Raw genomic sequence first — 19,794 nt, 5'->3', positions numbered from 1 at the left:
AAATTCGAGCTACAATGAGATGTCACTAGATACATCTCAGATGGCTTAGATGAAGAACAGTGACAAAACAAAATGTCAATGAAGATGCAGAGTCATTAGACTATCCATGCAATTCTGGTGGGAATGTAAAATGGGAGTGACCAAAGAAAACAGTAAGTCTATTTCTTATAAAACTAAACACACAAGGGGGCACCTGGGTGGCTCAGTCGGTTAAGCTTATGACTTCGGCTCATCATGATCTCACAGTTCGTGAGTTCGAGCCCCACGTCTGGCTCTGTGCTGACAGCTCAGAGCCTGAAGCCTGCTTCCAATTCTGTGTCTCCTTCTCTGTCTGCCCTCCCTGACTTGTGCTCTGTCTCTCTCTGTCTCTCAAAAATAAATAAATGTAAAAATAAATTTGAAAACTAAATCCACAATTACCATTTGACCCATCATATTCTTGGGTATTTATCCTAGAGGAATGGAAATTTATGTTCACACATAAAGCTGTAATAGCCCCAAACTACTCCCCTATAAAAAGAAGCAAACTATTAGTACACAAAAAACTTTGATAGAACTCCAGGGAATTATGCTGAGAAAAAAGAAACCCAAAGATTTACATACTCTATGATTTCATTTATATTATTGTTTTGAAATGAAAATTTAGAAATGGAGAAGAGATTAAGTGATTACCAAGGGTTAAAGATTGAATGAGTAACATGCGTAATCTTTGAGGTAATAGAACTGTTCTGGATCTTCACTGTGATGGATGCACAAATTACATACATGATAAAATTGCACAGAACCAAAAACACACAGAAGAACACACATGAGTACAATTGACCATTGGACAACATGGGGCTCAGAGGCACCAATCCCTTCGCTGTAAAATCTCTGCATATAATTTTTGACTCCCACAAAACTTAACTACTAATAGCCTACTGATGATCAGAAGCCTATCTATAACATACTCAATTAACACATATTCTGTATGTTGCATGTATTATATGCTGTATTCTTATAATAAAGTAAGCTAGAAAAAAGAAAATGTTATTAAGAAAATCATAAGGATGACAAAATGCATTTCCAGTATTATCCTTATATGACCTGTACATAATTTAGTGAAAAAAAAATTGTGTATAAGTGAACCCAGGCAGTCAAAGCCATGTTGTTCAAGGGTCAACTGTACAAGCAAAATTAGGGAAATTCTACAAATATAGGTGGATTTTATCAATATCAACATTCTGGTTGTAATATTTTACTATAGTTTTGCAAAATATTATTATTGAGGGAAACTGGGTAAGAGGTACACAGAATCTCTCTGTATTATTCATCACAATTGCATGTGAGTTTACAATAATCTCAAAAATGTTTTAAAAAAATCTAATGCCATAATTATAACACAGTAATTTTTCTTTCATAACAAAAAGTTGCCAACTCCAGGGACATATTATGGTGACTACTTAAGATGTTTAAGGACATTCCCCAAGTCACTCACTTCTAGGAGGTCAAGTATAAAAACAGTAGAATCATTGTGAATGTACTTGGTGAGAGAGAGCCAAGATTTGACTGTGTTGAAAAGATTGAAATAAACTTGAGGCAGAACATGGTAGTTCCTTTGAGAAGACAATCTATTCAAACCTGCACAATAAAGTCTGCAAATTTAGGGGTGCTACCAGTGACTTTTGATAGTAAAGGGAGTTGATGAAAAGTAAATTAGAATTGATGAAAGCTGCTAGAGGGTGCCCAAAAGTCAAAACTATTTTATTACTTTTAAACATTCAAGACTTCTCCTTTCCCAACCTCCAACTCACAAAAGAATTAACATGGCTCCAAAAACAAAGTTTCCTTTGTGATTACCAGTGATCACTCCAAAGCTATGGATCATTTGTCCTCAAAATGAGTGGGTATATTCAATAGGAAGCCAAGAATTACATATTTGTGTGATTGCAGTCAACTTTCGTGTAAAAGGATCCAAAGATCATTGCCCAAAAAGATTCTGATGCCAACTGTGAGATGAACAAGGGCATTGAGTTTAGTTTGAATATCCAGTGGTGGCTTTCCAGGTATGCCAAGGATACTGCCACTGATTTCAGGGCATTCATAGGCATGCCAAAATGCCTGCTACGGTGGTGTCTGGCTTCAGTTAAAATAACAAAGTAACAAGGGCACCTAGGTGGCTCAGTCGGCTGAGCGTCCGACTCTTGATTTCTGCTCAGATCACGCTCTCACAGTTCTTGGGATCGAGCCTCACATCGGACTCTGCACTGACAGTGTGGAGCCTGCTTGGGACACTCCCTCCCTCTCTCTCTCTGCTCCTCTCCCTTGCTTATGCTCTCTCTCCCTCCAAAAATAAATAAATAAACATTTTTAAAAAGATAACAAAGAGACATTTACATGTAATTGTATATATTATTTCATGTCAGTGTTTTTTGATCATATACAGATGAGGACTGGAATTCATAGTGAACTTGGACATATTCTTGTAACTTATTTCATGACAGGGAGCTGAAGTTCATTTGTAATTGTTTCCTACATTTTTAAAAGTGTTTTATTTATTTTTTGTGAGTGAGACAGAGACAGAGTGTGAGTGGGGGAGGGGCAGAGAGAGAGAGAGACACAGAATCCCAAGCAGGCTCCAGGCTCTGAGCTGTCAGCACAGAGTCCAACAGGGGGCTGAAACTCAGGAACTGCAAGATCATGACCTGAGTGGAAGTCAGACTCTTAACCGACTGAGCCACCCAGGCACCCTGTTTCCCACATTTTGAAAAAGAATTGTTCTTTGTTCTGACTTTATTTATAAAAGAAACAGTTTATAGATCCATTTTAAATAAAGAAAATGTCATCACTTTTTATCTTCTTATACCATCCCTTAATAACCTTCCATCCAGTTTTTATTATAAAAACTGTATTTCTACCTTTAGAATACATATTCCTAAATAATCAGTTAATATTTGAATGTAATTTAATGAGAATTAAATAAGTGGGACATTTATTTTAAAATATATTTGCTGTATCTCTGGGTATGTCACAAGAACTCCTTTTTTTTTTTTTTTTCAAAATCTGAAATCATGCAAATGCCTTTCTTTAAAATACCAGAGATTTTACTCTCCTGTAAAATTTGCATTGTTAGGGATATATAGCATAAAAAGAATCCAAATGCTATTAAGGTTTTTAAGCTGTCAACTGAATTCTGCACACTACACTTATTCTGTTCCCATTTGCTACCAAGGAAAAGTGCAAAGTCAAACATGTTCTTACAAAAAGCACTATAAGCTGCATGTAAATGAGCCCACTTTTCCTGAGGGTCTATCTTCAATTTGATAGTGCATTTAAGTGCTTGCTTTCACTTAGAATAGACTGAAATATACAAATAGAAATTGAGAGCAGTGAAAATGCCATTTATCCAAGATGTTCCTCAGGAATAAAAGAATCAAAACAGATTATGCCACCTCTTTACAGCAGCTACTTGATTAATTAAACAATTACATTCTATCAAGAAATACAAACATTAAATGTAAAAAACAAATGCTGCAGGCAATAAGTGACCAAAAGGAAATATTAAATTGGTAACTTTATTGAATAATTTATCTGTCAAGTGATTCAATATCTTTCTTCTCTTTCCTTTCCTTTTGTCTTTTCTTTTCTTTTATCTTCTTTATTGGTCCAAATGCAATAAACCAAATACAATAGTGATAACTGCAGATGGGTTGCAATTTTCCAAATAGTAAGAGCTGTATTGATATATAAGCCCACTAATTGAACAAAAAATTCCACTCATTCTTTCTTCTCCATTTCATAATCTGTAGACATATTCTAGGATTGTAATATTAGTTGCCATGGCTATTTTATCAACATTACCCATATCATAGTTAGTTCTATAGTGGTTTCCCAGTTGGAACCCATTTTGTATGAGAGTGATTTTGACAGACGTGGTTACATAGTGGTTAAAATGCATAATGTGTTGTCAAAACACACCTAGGGGCACCTGGGTGGCTCAGTCAGTTAAAAGTCTGATTCCCGATCTCATGGTCTGTGGTGGGAACAAGCCCTGCATTGGGCTCTGTGCTGACATCACAGAGCCTGCTTGGGATTCTCTCTCTCCCTCTCTCTCTGCCCCTCCCTTGCTCTCTTTCTCTCTCAAAATAAATAAATAAACTTAACACACACACACACACACACACACACACACACACACACACACACCTAGGGGCACTTGGGTGACTCAGTGGATTGAACGTCCAACTTTGGACATGATCTCACCATTGTGAGTTTGAGCCTCTTGTTGGGATCTGTGCTGACAGCTCAGAGCCTGGAATCTGCTTCAGATTCTCTGTCTCCTCTCTGTCTCTGTCCCTCCCATGCTCACGCTCTCTCTCTCTCTCAGGAATAAATAAACATTAAAAAAAATAAAAAAAAAATCTAGGTTTAGATCCTAAGTCTCCCCCTAACTCCCCTTAAATATTACTAGAGAGTAAGTCATTAAACAACTCTGATCTTGTTTCCTTTTCTATACAATAGGGATAATTTCACATAACTCATTAGTGAATTAATATTTATAAATTTCTCAGAATAGTCCTGAAATTTAGAAAACATAATAAATGTTAACTCTAATTTCAATTTGCCTCAACTTGTGTATGGCATTGAATAATCTCCGAAGAGCAACTCTGTCCATGATAAAAATAAATTTACATGATATTAAACAGAGCAAGCCAACTTACTTCGTGTATCAGATTGTGTATTGCTTAAAAAAACTCACTTCCCCTTCTCTTTAGGAGAGTATGTCCTCACCCTGTTGAATTTGGATTAGGTCCCTTGACACAGTTAGGCCAATGAATATGAGCAGAAACGACTTAAACTATTTTTTAGCAGAAGCTTGATGAGGGGTTAAATTTCCACAAGCTCTCTTGATCTTTCCTTCAGACATCAGAACTGGCATGTCCCCCATACAGTGACTCCTTCAGCCTGATTCCTGAAGCAGAGCTGGGCAAAGCAGAGTTTGAGATAAGCAACAACCAAAATGTGGCAGTCAGCACATAACTTTCTTAATTTGTTTCACTTTTTTAGGATTATTTATTTATTTTGAGAGAGAGAGAGAGAGCAGAAGCAGAGGAGGGTAGGAGAGGAGAGACAGAATCCCAAGCAGGCTGTGCCACCACCAGCTCAGAACCCAATGTGGGACTTGAACTCACGAACTGCGATAGCATGACCTAGCCAAGTTCAAGAGTTGGACGCTGAACCAACTGAGCCACTCAGGCACCTGGGTCAGCATATAATTTATGTGAATGAAAAATAAATGTTTGCATTATAAGTCACTGAGATTTGAGGATTGTTTTTTATTTCAGGATAATTGACTAATATAAAAATTGATACCTAAAAATAAGGGACATAACAAAACTCTAAACTGTGTGGCTTTGACTTTGTGCATCTGTATTGAGAAAACTGTTATTGGAGTCTGGAAAAATAGTAACTCAGAATATGCAATGGCAACACAACTCAGCTGGCAAATGATATATATAATAAATCTGTGGCTTTAGGCAAGGAGTTTGCAATATTGTTAATATCTCTTGGTTGCTGTTGGTTGCATTTCAGGAAGCATGACAAAAAAAATAGGTATTCTTGGATCCATCATTTTTGAAGGAGTAAGCAGAAAGAAAGAGAACCGAGGTTATTCAGGACCTGTTAAAAGATGCAAAAATTCATCTTCTAAGCAATAAAGCCTAGTTTAGATTCAGTCTTCGGACAAAGACGAAATCAAGAGTGAAATCTTTAGGGTCTTTGTTGAAGTCTCTGATTGGATTAAGTGGCCCCCAGGAAATTCTTTCAGTTAGACAGAATGGTTGAGCAAAAAGAGACAAAGTATGTGGTCCTACAGAAGCAGAACAAATTCAAAGTACCTGTAATTACTTTTAAGAAGAAGAATGTTCCAAAGAGGTGGTGGATTGGCCATTGGCCATGAAACTGCCTGGAATCAAAGAGATGAATGAAACAAAACAAAGAGAGACAGTAACTGCTTGAAATGGAAAATGATCTTCAGTTTCTAAATTTCCTTAGGCAAGAAGTAGCCTCAGACAATTGCTCAACATGAAAAGAGAGCATATTCTACTCTACTCTTTTATGATGTGGCCAAGGAAAATAATATTGGAAACTGCTATAGAGTAAAACCAAGCAATATGGAAATCAATGAACTAGAGGCCTACTCCCAGCTAAGAGAACCAGGACCCACTCAAGAAATACTGCACACTGCCACAGTAAATGTTCCATACAAGTTTTCTCAGAAGGATTCTTTAAAATGGCCATTTCTCTGGGCACCAGGGTGGCTCAGCTGATTAAGAGTCTGACTCTCGATTTCAGCTCAAGTCATGATCTTGTGGTTTGTGAGATCCAGCCCCTCAAAGTTCGTGAGATAAAGTCCTGTGGCAGGCTCCACGCTGACAGCATGGAGCGCTCTCTCTCTCTCTCTCTCTCTCTCTCTCTCCCTCTCCAGCTCTCTTTCTTTTCAAAATAAATAAAGTTGAAAAAAAGTAAAAGAAAAATAAACAGAATAGCCATGCGTTAGTGATTGCTACACATTTGCCTTTCCTCCTCTGTGAAAGGAAGTACTTAATGCAGTTAACACCTTTCTCTTCCACCACTGGATATGATGTTGGAATGGAAGGAGGCAAATAATTTATCTTTTTGGGTCATGGGATTCTAGATTGTGATACTTGATGTAGAGGACGTCATGAGATCCAAGAACTGGAGCTTGAGGTTGTAATTATTTTTTTTTAATGTTAATTATTTTTGATAGAGAGAGAAGGACATAGTGCAAGCCTGGGAGGGGCAGAGAGAGAGAGGGAGACACAGAATCTGAAGTGGGCTCTGAGCTGTCAGCATAGAGCCTGACTTGGAACTCAAACTCACAAACCACAAGATCATGACCTGTGCTGAAGTCAGATGCTTAAATGTCTGAGCCCCTTGAGGTTGTAATTAGAAGAAACTTTTGGGAATTTTTCTTTTGGGAAGGTGTGGGTGTGTTTTTGAGTACAGAAGGCAAAAAAAGTGGATACTTATGACTGACAAGATAGATTACAATAGGCTCAAATGTTCAGTCCCTTCCTCCCCATGAGAGATGTCCTGATCCTACTGACTTGTACTTGGGCATGTGATGTGCTTTAGGCATTGAAATCTGAGCAGACGTTATATTTATCACATCAAAACATTCAAGGGGTTTTAGAAGAAAATATATGGAGCAGAGTTGTAGTCTTCGTCCAGTCTAGAGTACAACCTCAGCCTGTGTGAGACATGAATATGAAATAAAATTTCTCTTAAAAACCACTGAGATTTGGAGTCATTTGCTACTATAGCAAATCAAATATGGTTTGTTTGAAAACTCTGATTTTCAAATTTCAAATTTTTCTTTATTTTCAAAGACAAAGGAAATCATAGTTTTTTTCCTTTCGCCACCAAAAAATATAACCTTTCTTCCTAAGAAAGAATTTGTTACACATCCATCATTAGAGGGAAATGGAAAAACTTCTGGCTATCTTTACACAGCTTAACCATTGATCTATGCTTCTAGGTATAAAATTTTAGAAATCAAACAGCCTAGTCACAGAGCAATTTCAGTACCTATAACGAGTCTGGTACTATAGTAATATATTAGGTGCTTTACATACATCTTTTCTAGTTTTTACAACAAAGAGAGGATATAAAGATTATTATCCACATTATACATATGAGAAAACAAATACTCAAACAGGTAAGAAATGTCCCTGAAATCACGAAGTGTCAGAAGAGTTCAGCTAAGCTACTCCATAGTATTGCTTCCTCGGCATCCATTTTGTTTGGCCAAGCAACCTGTGGAACCTTAAACTCCCATCAGTCTGTCATGCAAGCACATGACCTAGAAGGTAGCCATAGAGCCCAAGCAATTGTTAAGTCCCTGATAGGAGAACCCAACAGCCCTTGTGAGCAAGTCTCCCCTACCACCTAGTGCCTATATTCTATATGTGCCCTTTATTTAAGACTCACATGAAGCTTATAAAAAAAAAATCCTGTTCTTTAGTTTTGAACTGACTGATCTGGCTTTAGCATGGGAACCCCAAAGCATTCTACCCACTGGACTCCAATAAAAACATGTGCACCAGGTCCTGCCTCCCTCAGTCTGTATTCTAACAGACCTCCCCATGGGGTTCCTCAAGACATGCTGTGTACTTCATCAAGGTCTTGTGAGTCAACTTCACTCTTTCAATTTCTCTTCAATTTCTCAAGAGTGCCGCTGAACTGGCACTTAACAAATGTTAATTTACCAAAAGGTAACACAAAGCCAGTAATAGAGAAAAACAGAAGTTCATCCTTTCTCTGTCTCATCCTAGTACAGCTGATCGTCTCTCCATTAATCTAAAATAATTGACTATTACATTTTCCCATGTGTCATCACATTGTGACAAAAATCACACACGCAAAAAAACCTTTTAAAGGTCCTATTTTGGCTTATTTATTTATACCTTGCATAATTGCAAAAGAAGCAAAGCTGAAACAGTGGATGGCATGTTGTGTCTTTTCATTATTGGGTAAGCCAACCAAAGTTGTGTGAAGTGGAATATGGAGGTCATAAGATGGACATTACAAATATAGAAACATTATTAGACTTGAAAATTACTTTCTAATATATGTCTAGTAGATGACTCATGAATTTACAAAAAAATGTACATCCATGAAAAAATTCATCCAAAGGCTTCCCATTTTACTTAGAATAAAATTAAAACCTCTCACACTTCCTAGAATACTATACTATTTTGCCTTTTTCTCTCTCCAATCTCAAATATTTCAATTCTGCCACATTTTTCCTGGGCTAGACACACTGAGATTGATTGATTGATTGGTTGATTGTTTTCCTTCAAACCCACTGAATTCATTCTCACCTTAGGGCCCTTGCACTTCTGCATATAACGCTTTTCCCTCAAAACTCCACACTGGTGACTCTCAGTCAACATTAAGGTCTGAATGTTAAGGTCACTGTCTCAGAAAAGCCTTTCTCAACAGCCTCCCCAGTCACAATTTGTTTTGTTGTCCTTTCTTATCTTCTTTGTAGAATGCAAGTATTTCTCTACATATATAGTGTTTTTCCTCCATCAACTAGAATGGCAGCTTTATAAATACAAGTCCTTGTCTTACTCACTTTCATATCTGCAGTGCCTAAAATAGTGCTAGCCACATAAGAGACACTCAAATACCTGTGATGGAAATTTCTCCATCACAAATGCATCCTGTGTTAAATTTATAAATTCCCTAAGTACAAATAATGAGGAAACAATTACTCATTCCCTAAACATCTGAGTTTATTAATCTCTTGACATAGTTTTTACAGCACTGTTGGCTATAAATACACCTGCTGGGAAATAGAATAGCTCAAAATAGTAGAGAAACTGCTGCCTATGTCAGTTTCTTTACTCAAGATGTATATTTAATGACTAACAACTTGTTAATTCTCAATTTCAGTTAGTACTCATTAAGTATTCCAAGAGATGAAAATATAGTAACAGATTTTATTTTATTTAATCCATACAAATAGAGTGTCTTACCATACTATTTTAATCTTCTTTTAATGGAAGATAAAGACAGCATCAAATTTGTTAATATATATCTTTAACAAAAACTATTCAAATAACTTATCAAAATAGAAAAAGATAAGTTGGGGGTAGAACAGGTAGTTAAAAACTACATAAAATTATATAATTGCCCTGAAACTATAATTTACATATGCAAAAAAATGTTGAAAATATTTAATTTAATGTAAGATTTTATACAAAAATATTTTAAAGTATGATGATATCATGATTCTATTAGTGCTAATCCATTAATCTCTATGCCTGGACAGGAAGAAATTTTTAGAGTTTCTTACATTTGAGCTCTGAGAAAGGACCAAGGTCACAGTTACATGGAAAAAATTAGGATGAAATCAATCTTGACTTTCCCATTATACAGCATCAAGCACATGCCTTCCTTATAGATAGTAGCTGCTCAATAAATATTTGTTGGATGAAAGTTAAGTAAATGGTTAATGAATTATCTAAAAATTCTAAAAACTCATTTCAGGAATTTATTTTACCCTCTTCATCTGTGAAATTGTTGGGCTAGACAGTTAACAAGTAGCAGAGGGGGTGTTTTTCCTCTCACAACAATGCTAAGAAGTGGAAAAATAAATCCAAATGTAGTATCACTTCTAGATTCAGGTTCAAAGTCTCTCATATCAATTTAATCTGACACTAAGTAGGTCTTGATTTCATCATTCCATCTTTTTTCTCCCCCGAGGTTGTTGTGCATAAGTCTTTTTTTTTTTTTTTCTGATTACTTTTTCAAATCACAGTACAAAAAACATATTTCTCTGGGGTTTAGGCCACCTGTACAGACCCTTTCTCACTGCTAGTACCCAACAAACGTCTGTTCTCTCCTTTTCATTCATTGAGGACTTTGGAACTAGCTCACAGCCTGCTAAATCCTTTCTACTATCTCTCAAAGAGATTTCTATTTTCATGTATACAAAATCTGATAAACTCACCTTGATATTTCTGGACCTTATTAAATTCCGTGACCTCATCTGCCCTCTCCATCAATCACACATTCTGGGCTGCCTTCATGTCAGAAGCTGTTTTAATACAAAATCTGAAACTTCAGTAGCTGACTCCCTGCCTGCTATTCGTCCTCCTGTTCTCTACCTGGGTTCCTCCACCCAAACTTTGACCTAAGAGGTCATGTTTTGACCCCTCAATCTTATCTTCCTCTGTGATCCCTCTATGAGTCTATGATCTCTCATGTTTATTTTACCCCTTGTTCCATCCCTGTTTGATCATATATCAATCAATTTGATGATATAAACTATGAACCAAACTATCTATAAGCATGCTTATTGTTTTGGTGGTGGTGGTGGGGGTGGTTTGATTTTTTTAATGCTTTCCTACCTTTTTTTTTTTTTTTCATCCTCCCAGGAAAACTGCAACCAGGGTGATTAACACTACTGAGAAATCACACAGTTCTAGAAATACGGACCTGTATACATTCTTGGCCTCCAATCCAACCTCCATCGGGCCCTAACAGGATTTTTAATTTGTTAATCCTAGAAATACTATACCAATTTTATCTTCCTAGGTCTTTCTGCTTCCTTTGACTCTTCAAATTTTCTATTCTATGGACTTTTGATATTTCATTCTTCAGATTTTCTTTGTGTCTTCCAGCTCTTCCTACTTTTTCTGTTTGTCAGACTTCTATAATTTTATCCATACCTTTAATGGTAGTATTTCTTCCTTTTTCAGTTCACGGTTCTACTAATGGTATAGGCTCTCCTAGAGGAAACTCATTCATTTTTTACATAATGGTGTTAGTCACAAATCTGTATTTCCAACTGAGATTTGCCCCTGAGCTTCAGACTCATACAGTCAAGAACATGGTGGATATCTAGTTCTATCTAGAAAGTATGTAGTGCCTGAAACTTATCATGCTTTATTTGGTTACTCCCCAAAATCCATCTAATATTCCTAGCTAGTAACTTGTAGACATTTATGATTTTTTTTCTTTCCCTCACTTCCCATATGCAAGAAATCAGTAAGTCCCATTAAATTATTCCCAGAGATATTCGCTAATCTTTGTCTTGTCCATTTGTACTGCCTTCATACTGCCTCGGGTCTTCTTCTCTTTTGGCTTGGCATACTGCAACTACTTCTCTTTGTTCAGAATTGTCAAAATGACATATGGAAAGAACAGTCTGGCCTAGTCACCCCTCCTCCTAATACATTCCCTATGGGGTAAAGTCTCACACCATATTTGCCCCTTGCCTAACTTTCCAAACCCTTTTCTCTCTTGCTCTCACCTTGTACACTACACAGATGTATGCCAGGAGTATTGTATATAACCACACACACTCTCCAGTCCAGTCCTTCTTCTGGCAAGTTCTGTTATAGTCTTTCTAATTCACCTCAGGAATCATCTTCTCCAAGAAGTCTTCTCTGACCTCTCTATGGTTTTGTCCCTGCCACAGGGATTAGGTTCCCAATTTGGTACCCTCCTAGTGTCCTAAGTATATGTTTATTTCTGCATTTTCCACACTGTGCTACAAACATCTGTTTATCTCTAAATATCTAAGTCGAAAATTCACTACCTAAGGGTAGGCACTGTTTCTTATTCATCTTTGTAGTCTCAGCACTTAGTATAAAATTTGGCAAAAGTAGATTTTAAAAATATTTGTTGAACTATTTTATACTTCCAAGCATTCCAAAATTTTATCTGGATGGTCTATCCAACTTTTCTCTATGAATACCCTACATATTTTGGTAGATTTTGGACTGCCTGTCATGTTTCAGACCCCATTTTAACTCTTTTGTTTCCAAGGTTGAATGTGATCCCAGCCTGGCTAGTCAGGGTGCCCATCACCTTGGACACAATGTTTCGTCTGGAGATAGATGCTTGAGTAAAGCAAGGCCAATTCAAATTTTTCCCTAGGCTTGAGAAATGAAAGTAAGAGTGAGGCATTCTTTTCCATATGGGTTGCTAAGTGGAAGGAATGTCAATCTGTGGCTGATGATGGTAGCTATTACCACCAGCCACACGGAGGAAATCTCTTTGTGGAAGGAGAAACCAAAGGCAGAAGCTGAGAAGTGTTGGGAGTCCTGGTGATCTTGTATGAATCCTAAAACCAGCTGTGTCTGAAATTGGATCCCACCCTATCTCCTCCCTGTTATCTAACCCAACAAAATTCCTTGAGCTAATTAAGTCTGCCATTGATCTTTTTTAACGCTTTTTTTTTTTTTTTTTGAGAGAGAGAGTGTGAGTGGAGGCGGGCAGAGAGAGAGAGAGAGAGAGAGAGAGACAGAATCCGAAGCAGGCTCCAGGCTCTGAGCCTTGAGCACAGAACCCAATGCGGGGCTTGAACTCCTGAGCTGTGAGATCATGAATTGAACCAAAGTCTGATGTTCAACTGGCTGAGCCACCCACATGCCCCTGTCATTGATATTTTAAAGTGAGAGTGACATCTAGAGCATCATTCAAAGAATGATTTGGTCCCTAACACTTCTCTAAACTTACTACCCCACAATATAACATACTCTGAGTTCTCTCAATCAAATTTTTTTTTTGCATTCATAGATAATAACTAAGGTTTCCTCTCTCTTTCTCTGTCCTTTCCTCCAAACACACACCCATAGTATATACTATACACATGTGTTTTTACTTCAACTCCGTTGGGTTACATTCTCTTTCAAAGACATGTTTTATTCTTTTGGTGTGTCCCCAAATACTATTTTATGTAATTGTCAAAAAGTCAACAGACTGTTTACTTCTATTCCATTAGTAACATTTATTGAATATCTACTATGTCTAAGTCAGTGCTACAGTCACTAAAGGTTTCAGATAGATTTTATGTTTAATGTTTGTGTGTCCAATATTTCTTCCTTTGGGGAACCATATATCCCCTATTTCATCATTCAGAGTCAATCTGTCTCGAATATGTGATTCAACTGGAAGCGGACCTAGCAGAAGTGATCCTAGCCCAAATGATACGCAACTAATGACTTAGGAAGTAGTCAATGACATGAAACCTCCTTCCAAGCTATCATAATGCCATCATTTTGTCTGACTGGTATTTCTAGGTGTAGGTTTATCACTTGGAGGTAGCCTATATGAAAGTGATCCCAGGGAGAGGCAGAGTCATGTTATGAAAATATAGAATCTTATAATCTCTCAAACACTTAACTGCATCTATACCAGAAAGAGTTTGTACATGGGAAGGAGTCAGAAATAGACACTTTTCTAAAGAAGACATCCAGATGGACAAACAGGCACATGAAAAGATGTTCAATGTCACTCCTAATCAGGGAAATACAAATCAAAACCACACGCAGATACCACCTCATGCTGGTCAGAGTGGGTAAAATGAACAAATCAGGAGACTATAGATGCTGGAGAGGATGTGGAGAAATGGGAACCCTCTTGCACTGTTGGTGGGAATGCAAACTGGTGCAGCCACTCTGGAAAATAGTGTGAAGGTACCTCAAAAAATTAAAAATAGATCTACCCTATGACCCAGCAATAGCACTGCTGGTTATTTACCCAAGGGATACAGGAGTGCTGATGCAGAGGGGCACTTGTACCCCTATGTTTATAACAGCACTATCAACAATAGTCAAATTATGGAAAGAGCCTAAATGTTCATCAACTGATGAATGGATAAAGAAGATGTGGTTTATATATACTACTTGGCAATGAGGAAGAATGAAATCTGTCCATTTATAGCTGGAGAGTGTTATGCTAAGTGAAATAAGTCAGGCAGAGGAAGACAGATACCATATGTTTTCACTCATATGTGGATTCTGAGAAACTCAACAGAAGACCAGGGCAGGAGGAATGAGGGAAAAAAGTTACAGAGAGGGAAGGAGGCAAACCATAAGAAACTCTTAAATACTGAGAACAAACTGAGGGTTGATGGGGGGTGCGGGAGAGGGAAAAGTGAGTGATGGGCATTGAGGAGGGCACCTGTTGGGATGAGCACTGGGTGCTTTATGGAAACCAATTTGACAATAAATTTCATAAAAAAAAAGAAAGAGCTTGTACACCTTGGTCTTTACCTTAAGTAAGACAAAATTTGCTAATTTCTTCTATTTGTCTTCTTTCTTAAAATAATTTGAATTGAAAAAAATAATTTGAATTGTATTTTGTCTTTTTACTTCCAACTGAACGAGTCTTGATTAATAAGCATGAATCTCAAAAGCCAGAGCCCCTCTCTCAAGGCAATTTTAGACCACTGGAAGTGGAGAAGAAGGACATCTGCAATGTACTGTAGTGTGCTATACAAAGCAGTATATAAAATGAATTGGGAGTCCAGAAGAAGAATTGCCTATTTAGAATAGAGGAACTATAGATCTATGGATAAAAGTTAAAGTTTAAATGTGAAGAACACATGAAATGTATAATTAATAGTTATTAAATTGATAAAATACAATTTGGAAATGTTTTAAGAGCAAATTACGTGATTTTCTTTCAAAATCATTAAACTGTTTTCACTGAAAGAAAAGACTATAGAGGAAAAAACTTCCATTATACAAGAGCTATGCACAGTTTCAAGTGGGTTGTGTAGGTCAGTGTTGCAGGTGCTAAGGGAATGTGCTACAAAGATATCAAAGTCAAGTAAATATCTCATCATGAGTTATTGTTTTAGGAATGACCATTCTTGCCCTACATAAAGTTCTTTTGGGAAAATAAAAGGCATAATGAATAGCTTATCTTGGATAACCTTGCTTTATTTCTAAGTTCAAGGAACAGATAGCTTCATAAAATGCACATAAGCAGATTACCTCAAGGAACAAAACTCTGGGCATAGAGTGGGTCAAGGATAGTCGTCCCAAGTGGGTTTCTTTTGCAGTTTTTCTCTATCTTAAAAAATAACAATGCTCCAGCAGAAAATATATAGTGGTTAGTACATCCAGTGACAGGAACAGTTGTTACTGAGGGGGGAAATTATCCAAGCTTATATATTCTCATAAGTCAAAACTAAACCAACCATCTTCCCTCTCCTAAATCTGTTCTTTCTTCTGTATTTCCAGTCTCAGAAAATGGCATGATGGTGAAGCAGGCACTAGAGCTAGAATTCTGGAAAACATTTTAAATCCATTTCCCTCCTTCCTCACACCTGTTTTCTAAGTGTGATTTATCCATTTCAGTGCATCATCTTGGAAGCAGCAGCATCTTCACTAACCATTTATTTCCATTTCTACTTCTGTGGCCTTAATTCTGATGTCATCACCTCTCTTCCTTGTCTAATTCTACTACTAGTGACAGAGACTTGCAAGAGCAAACATGGACGTTTGCAAGCTAGACTAGAGGGGAAACGACAAAAAAACAAACAAAAGCATTTGTGTAGAAGAAAACACCCAGGTCACACTGGAGCAACAAAACAAATTAAGGGGATGCCGTGTTTTTGGTTTGGAGCTAAACTTGGAGGAGTATAGAAAGGGAGGATTAAAGATTTAGGGGAGAAGGAAAACAGGAAGTGTGTAGACGCTACAGAAGGCAAATGTGAGGTGGCCTGGATTAATTCTGAAGCAGTGTGGCATTACCTCGGGGACTTTTATATGTCCCAAATGCACATGCATAATTGGGTCACATCATTAAGAGTGGCCTGGGTAAGAGGGTCCCCCAGGACCTTTATGGTCTCCCCACCTTCACTGAATTTTCCACATTACTGAAAGTCTTTTTCTTCAGTTACCTTTTCATATTTCCTTCCTGTTTAAGACCTTCCAGTGGCTTTCTAATAGCCATGCTCAGCATGAGCCATGCTAATAACCATCAACTATCTTGATATTTTGGTGCCAGTGAAAGAGACTTACAATCTATGTTTAGAACAGTCAAGTTTATGAGAGAAACAACTGAATGCAATTGACCATAATCCTCCAGCTTCCTTTTACTGGCCATGCAGAGTGGGCATACTAACACTACATCTCTTATTATCCCTACTACTTTCTTTTTCCTTTCCTTTCCTCCTTTTCCTCCCTCCCTCCCTCCCTCCCTCCCTCCTTCCTTCCGTCCCTCCCTTCTTCCTTCCTTCCTTCCTTCCTTCCTTCCTTCCTTCCTTCCTTCCATACCTGTGGCAGATGCAAAACCCCTACTACTTTCATGTCCTTAATCAAAGCTCTAATTTCCCTGTATCCTCCTGGGATTTTGCATATTTTCTATTGTACCACTCAGAAAAGGACTGAAAGATGGGTTGGGAATTGATGTGTATGTCCAACTACCACTTCTTACACACAGCTCTTCAAAATTGGGAGAATCATTATACTTTCAGCAGTGGAAGCCACATGGGTACACTAAATAGGTCACTCCACTCACAGGTCTCCCTAGCCTCTCTTTCCCATCAGTTGAAAGAGGATACCTCCCACAGGGCATGATAGGATGGTGACTTTGGCACCCGTATCCAAAAGAATCATAAAAGTTTGAGTTCTTCCCCTGCCAGAACCTCTTCAATGTATTTGGATGGGTGATTATGGGCTTTGTCTTCCTTTTGGAACAGGGAGACCTGGGCCTCACACTGTTTTCCTCCTTAAAGCAGCTAAAATTGGATTAGAAGACAATAGATGGTGAATGTGGCCTTGCTACCAAGCAAGTGGTATCGTCTAAATGTTTGTGTCATCCCAAAGTTCCTCTGTTGAAATCCTAATGCCCAATGTGAAGGTATTAGGAGGTATGAGAAGTTATTGTTTTAAATCTTGAAGGTGGAACCTCAATGAATGGTGCTCTTCTAAGAGATCTCACAGAGCTCCATCATCCCTCCCACTGTGTGAAGACACATCAAGAAGTCTGCAACCAGAAGAAGCCCTCACCTAGCCACACTGCCACTTGACCTCATCCCTCCAAGCCCCAGAACTGTGCAAAATAAATTCTTGTTGTTATAAATCTTTGTTATTTTATTATCTCAGCCCAAATAGACAAAGGCAGTAAGGAACATTTAACTTATAGTTTGAAGCTGAGCTGGGACAGCTTGTGGCTCAATCTAAAAAACTTTCCATACTGTCTGTCCACCCAAAGACTAAGGTCATTGTTATTGCCACCCTCTGTGTGAGCCCTAGGGACTATTACTCAATGGCTATGGCCACAAAATTTTCTGTTGGAGCTGGAGTGTTTGCCTCTTTTGGCCAATTCAAGCTTGACTCACAGTTTTTCCTAGGGAGTCCACCTTAATTGAGGGTATTTGCTTCCATATCATCACTACAACATCCCTTCAATCTCACCTGATTTTCATGTAAAATCTAGTGGGATTTTCCAGGGTGGCAATGCTGACTACAAGAATTTACCTAGATATATTTCAGTCATTTCTCATCTTCTAGTGAATGACTTTCAGTAGCATTATAGACCCAATTCTCTCAGTAGCCTCAGAAAACCAGGCAGAATGTAATTTATGAATGAAACACTATCCGGCTCAAGAAAATCTCTCTAAGAAGGCCAAAGATCCCTTAGAGCATGCAGGACCCACTGCTGAATACCCAGAAACATTATTTCAGACAGAGAGGTCAGGGAAGGCTGGATCAAGGAGATAATATTTTGGAAGGATCTGATTAAAGTGTAAAAATGAGCCATGTAGATATTTGAGGGAATTGTGGTTCAGTACAGAGACAGCAAGTTCAAGAACCCTGAGGCAAGAGCCTTATGGGTATATTAGAGGACAAATAAACAAACGTGTGTGACTGGAGTGGTGTGAGGGGAGTAAGAAATTGTTATTTCCAACATAATGTTTAAAGGAAGAACTATCAGGGAACTGGGTGACTCAGTCGATTAAGCATCAGGCTTTAGCTCAGGTCATGATCTCACGGTTTGTAGGTTCAAGCCCTGCTTTGGGTTCTGTGCTGACAGCTCAGAGCCTGAAGCCTGCCTCAGATTCTGTGTCTCCCTTTCTCTCTGCCCCTACCCTGCTTGCACCCTGTCTCTCTCAAAATTAAATAAACATTAAAAAAATTTAAAGGAAGAACGATTAAAATATAACAACCCTATAATTTATTATTACACTTCAATATTCATCCATCAGAAAGTCTTAGTATTATATGTTTTCCCGTATTTCCTCACATATATCCGCTCACATTTATTTACATTTTGCCTTCCCTGCTTCTTGGTGGCGGTGGTGGTGGTGGTCTTAACTCATCTGTCTCCTAAATTGCATTGGTAGGGTATTATGCTTTCTTAAGTTGCATATTTATGGAGCATTGGGCAGAACATTTACTCACAGAGTGCTAAACACATTTTGCTCTACTACTGAAACCAGAAGGAAAATGCCCATTTCCTTTTGAGAATGTGGAGGAAGATGTCAGGTAAAGAAAGGGTTAACCATGTATGTGAAGTTGAGGATGATTATATTGGCCTCTGAGTAAACAAAGAAATGGAGACAGCTCTGCTCTCTTATTGTAATTGCAAATTTATTTTTTATAGTTTTACAGTTTCTATTTTCCTTTAAACTGCCTTAATCTGTCTTCCTGCTGTGACCTATTTCCAGTAATGCATATTCAGTATAAAAATAGTAGATCAAATCATATCAGAATTCAAGCTACTCCTTGTTGAGCAGAAACGTGTACTTTTATATAACACCGAAATCAATTCCCCTCATACTAATTATTTAATTTCCATAATACACTGACAGTCTTCTGCCATTAAGTGTTCACATTTAAAACTTGTTTTGTAATGTTTTAATAGTTCCTTCTTTAAACAACACAGTGAGGAAATATAGTTACTATTTTATAGATCAAGCAATTGGGCTAGAGAGTTGAAATATTGATCGAAGACCTTACAATGAGGTTTTGCTTATGCTTATAACCAGAGTGTCATTTGATTTAACTTATCTTTCACTTTAAATGGGTTGATTGAATGAAAACTTAATCAGTCAAACTGACATTGATCATTCTAGGCTGGTGTTTCTCAAGCTGTGGCCCTCAAACCCTCTGCCCTGGAATCTTCACGATTCTGCCTCTAATAGCCAATCTGCTAAATGAAAATTTCTCAGGCTAGAGCATTTTAAAAAAGTATTCCAGATGATTCTTGGGTATGGTGAAGTTTGAAAACGATAGTTGGTGGTAGGCAATGTTAGCACAGGGCAATCAAGATGTTTCCTGAACTTCGTATTTCAGGGAAGTAACATTGTAATAAGACCTGAGGTCAAGCATCTAGACAGGTGGAGATCCTTGATGCTAACTAAACCACGGAGGAGTGGAGCTTGCTAAAGGTTTAATAATTCTAAATGTGCTTCAGACATTAAATGCAGCCCTGCAGTCTATCCAAAGACGTCTGAAAATTTTCTCTATTTTGATT

This window comes from Lynx canadensis, chromosome C2 (genome assembly GCF_007474595.2).
Source record: "Lynx canadensis isolate LIC74 chromosome C2, mLynCan4.pri.v2, whole genome shotgun sequence".
Taxonomy (NCBI): domain Eukaryota; kingdom Metazoa; phylum Chordata; class Mammalia; order Carnivora; family Felidae; genus Lynx; species Lynx canadensis.
This window is presented reverse-complemented; position numbering follows the sequence as displayed.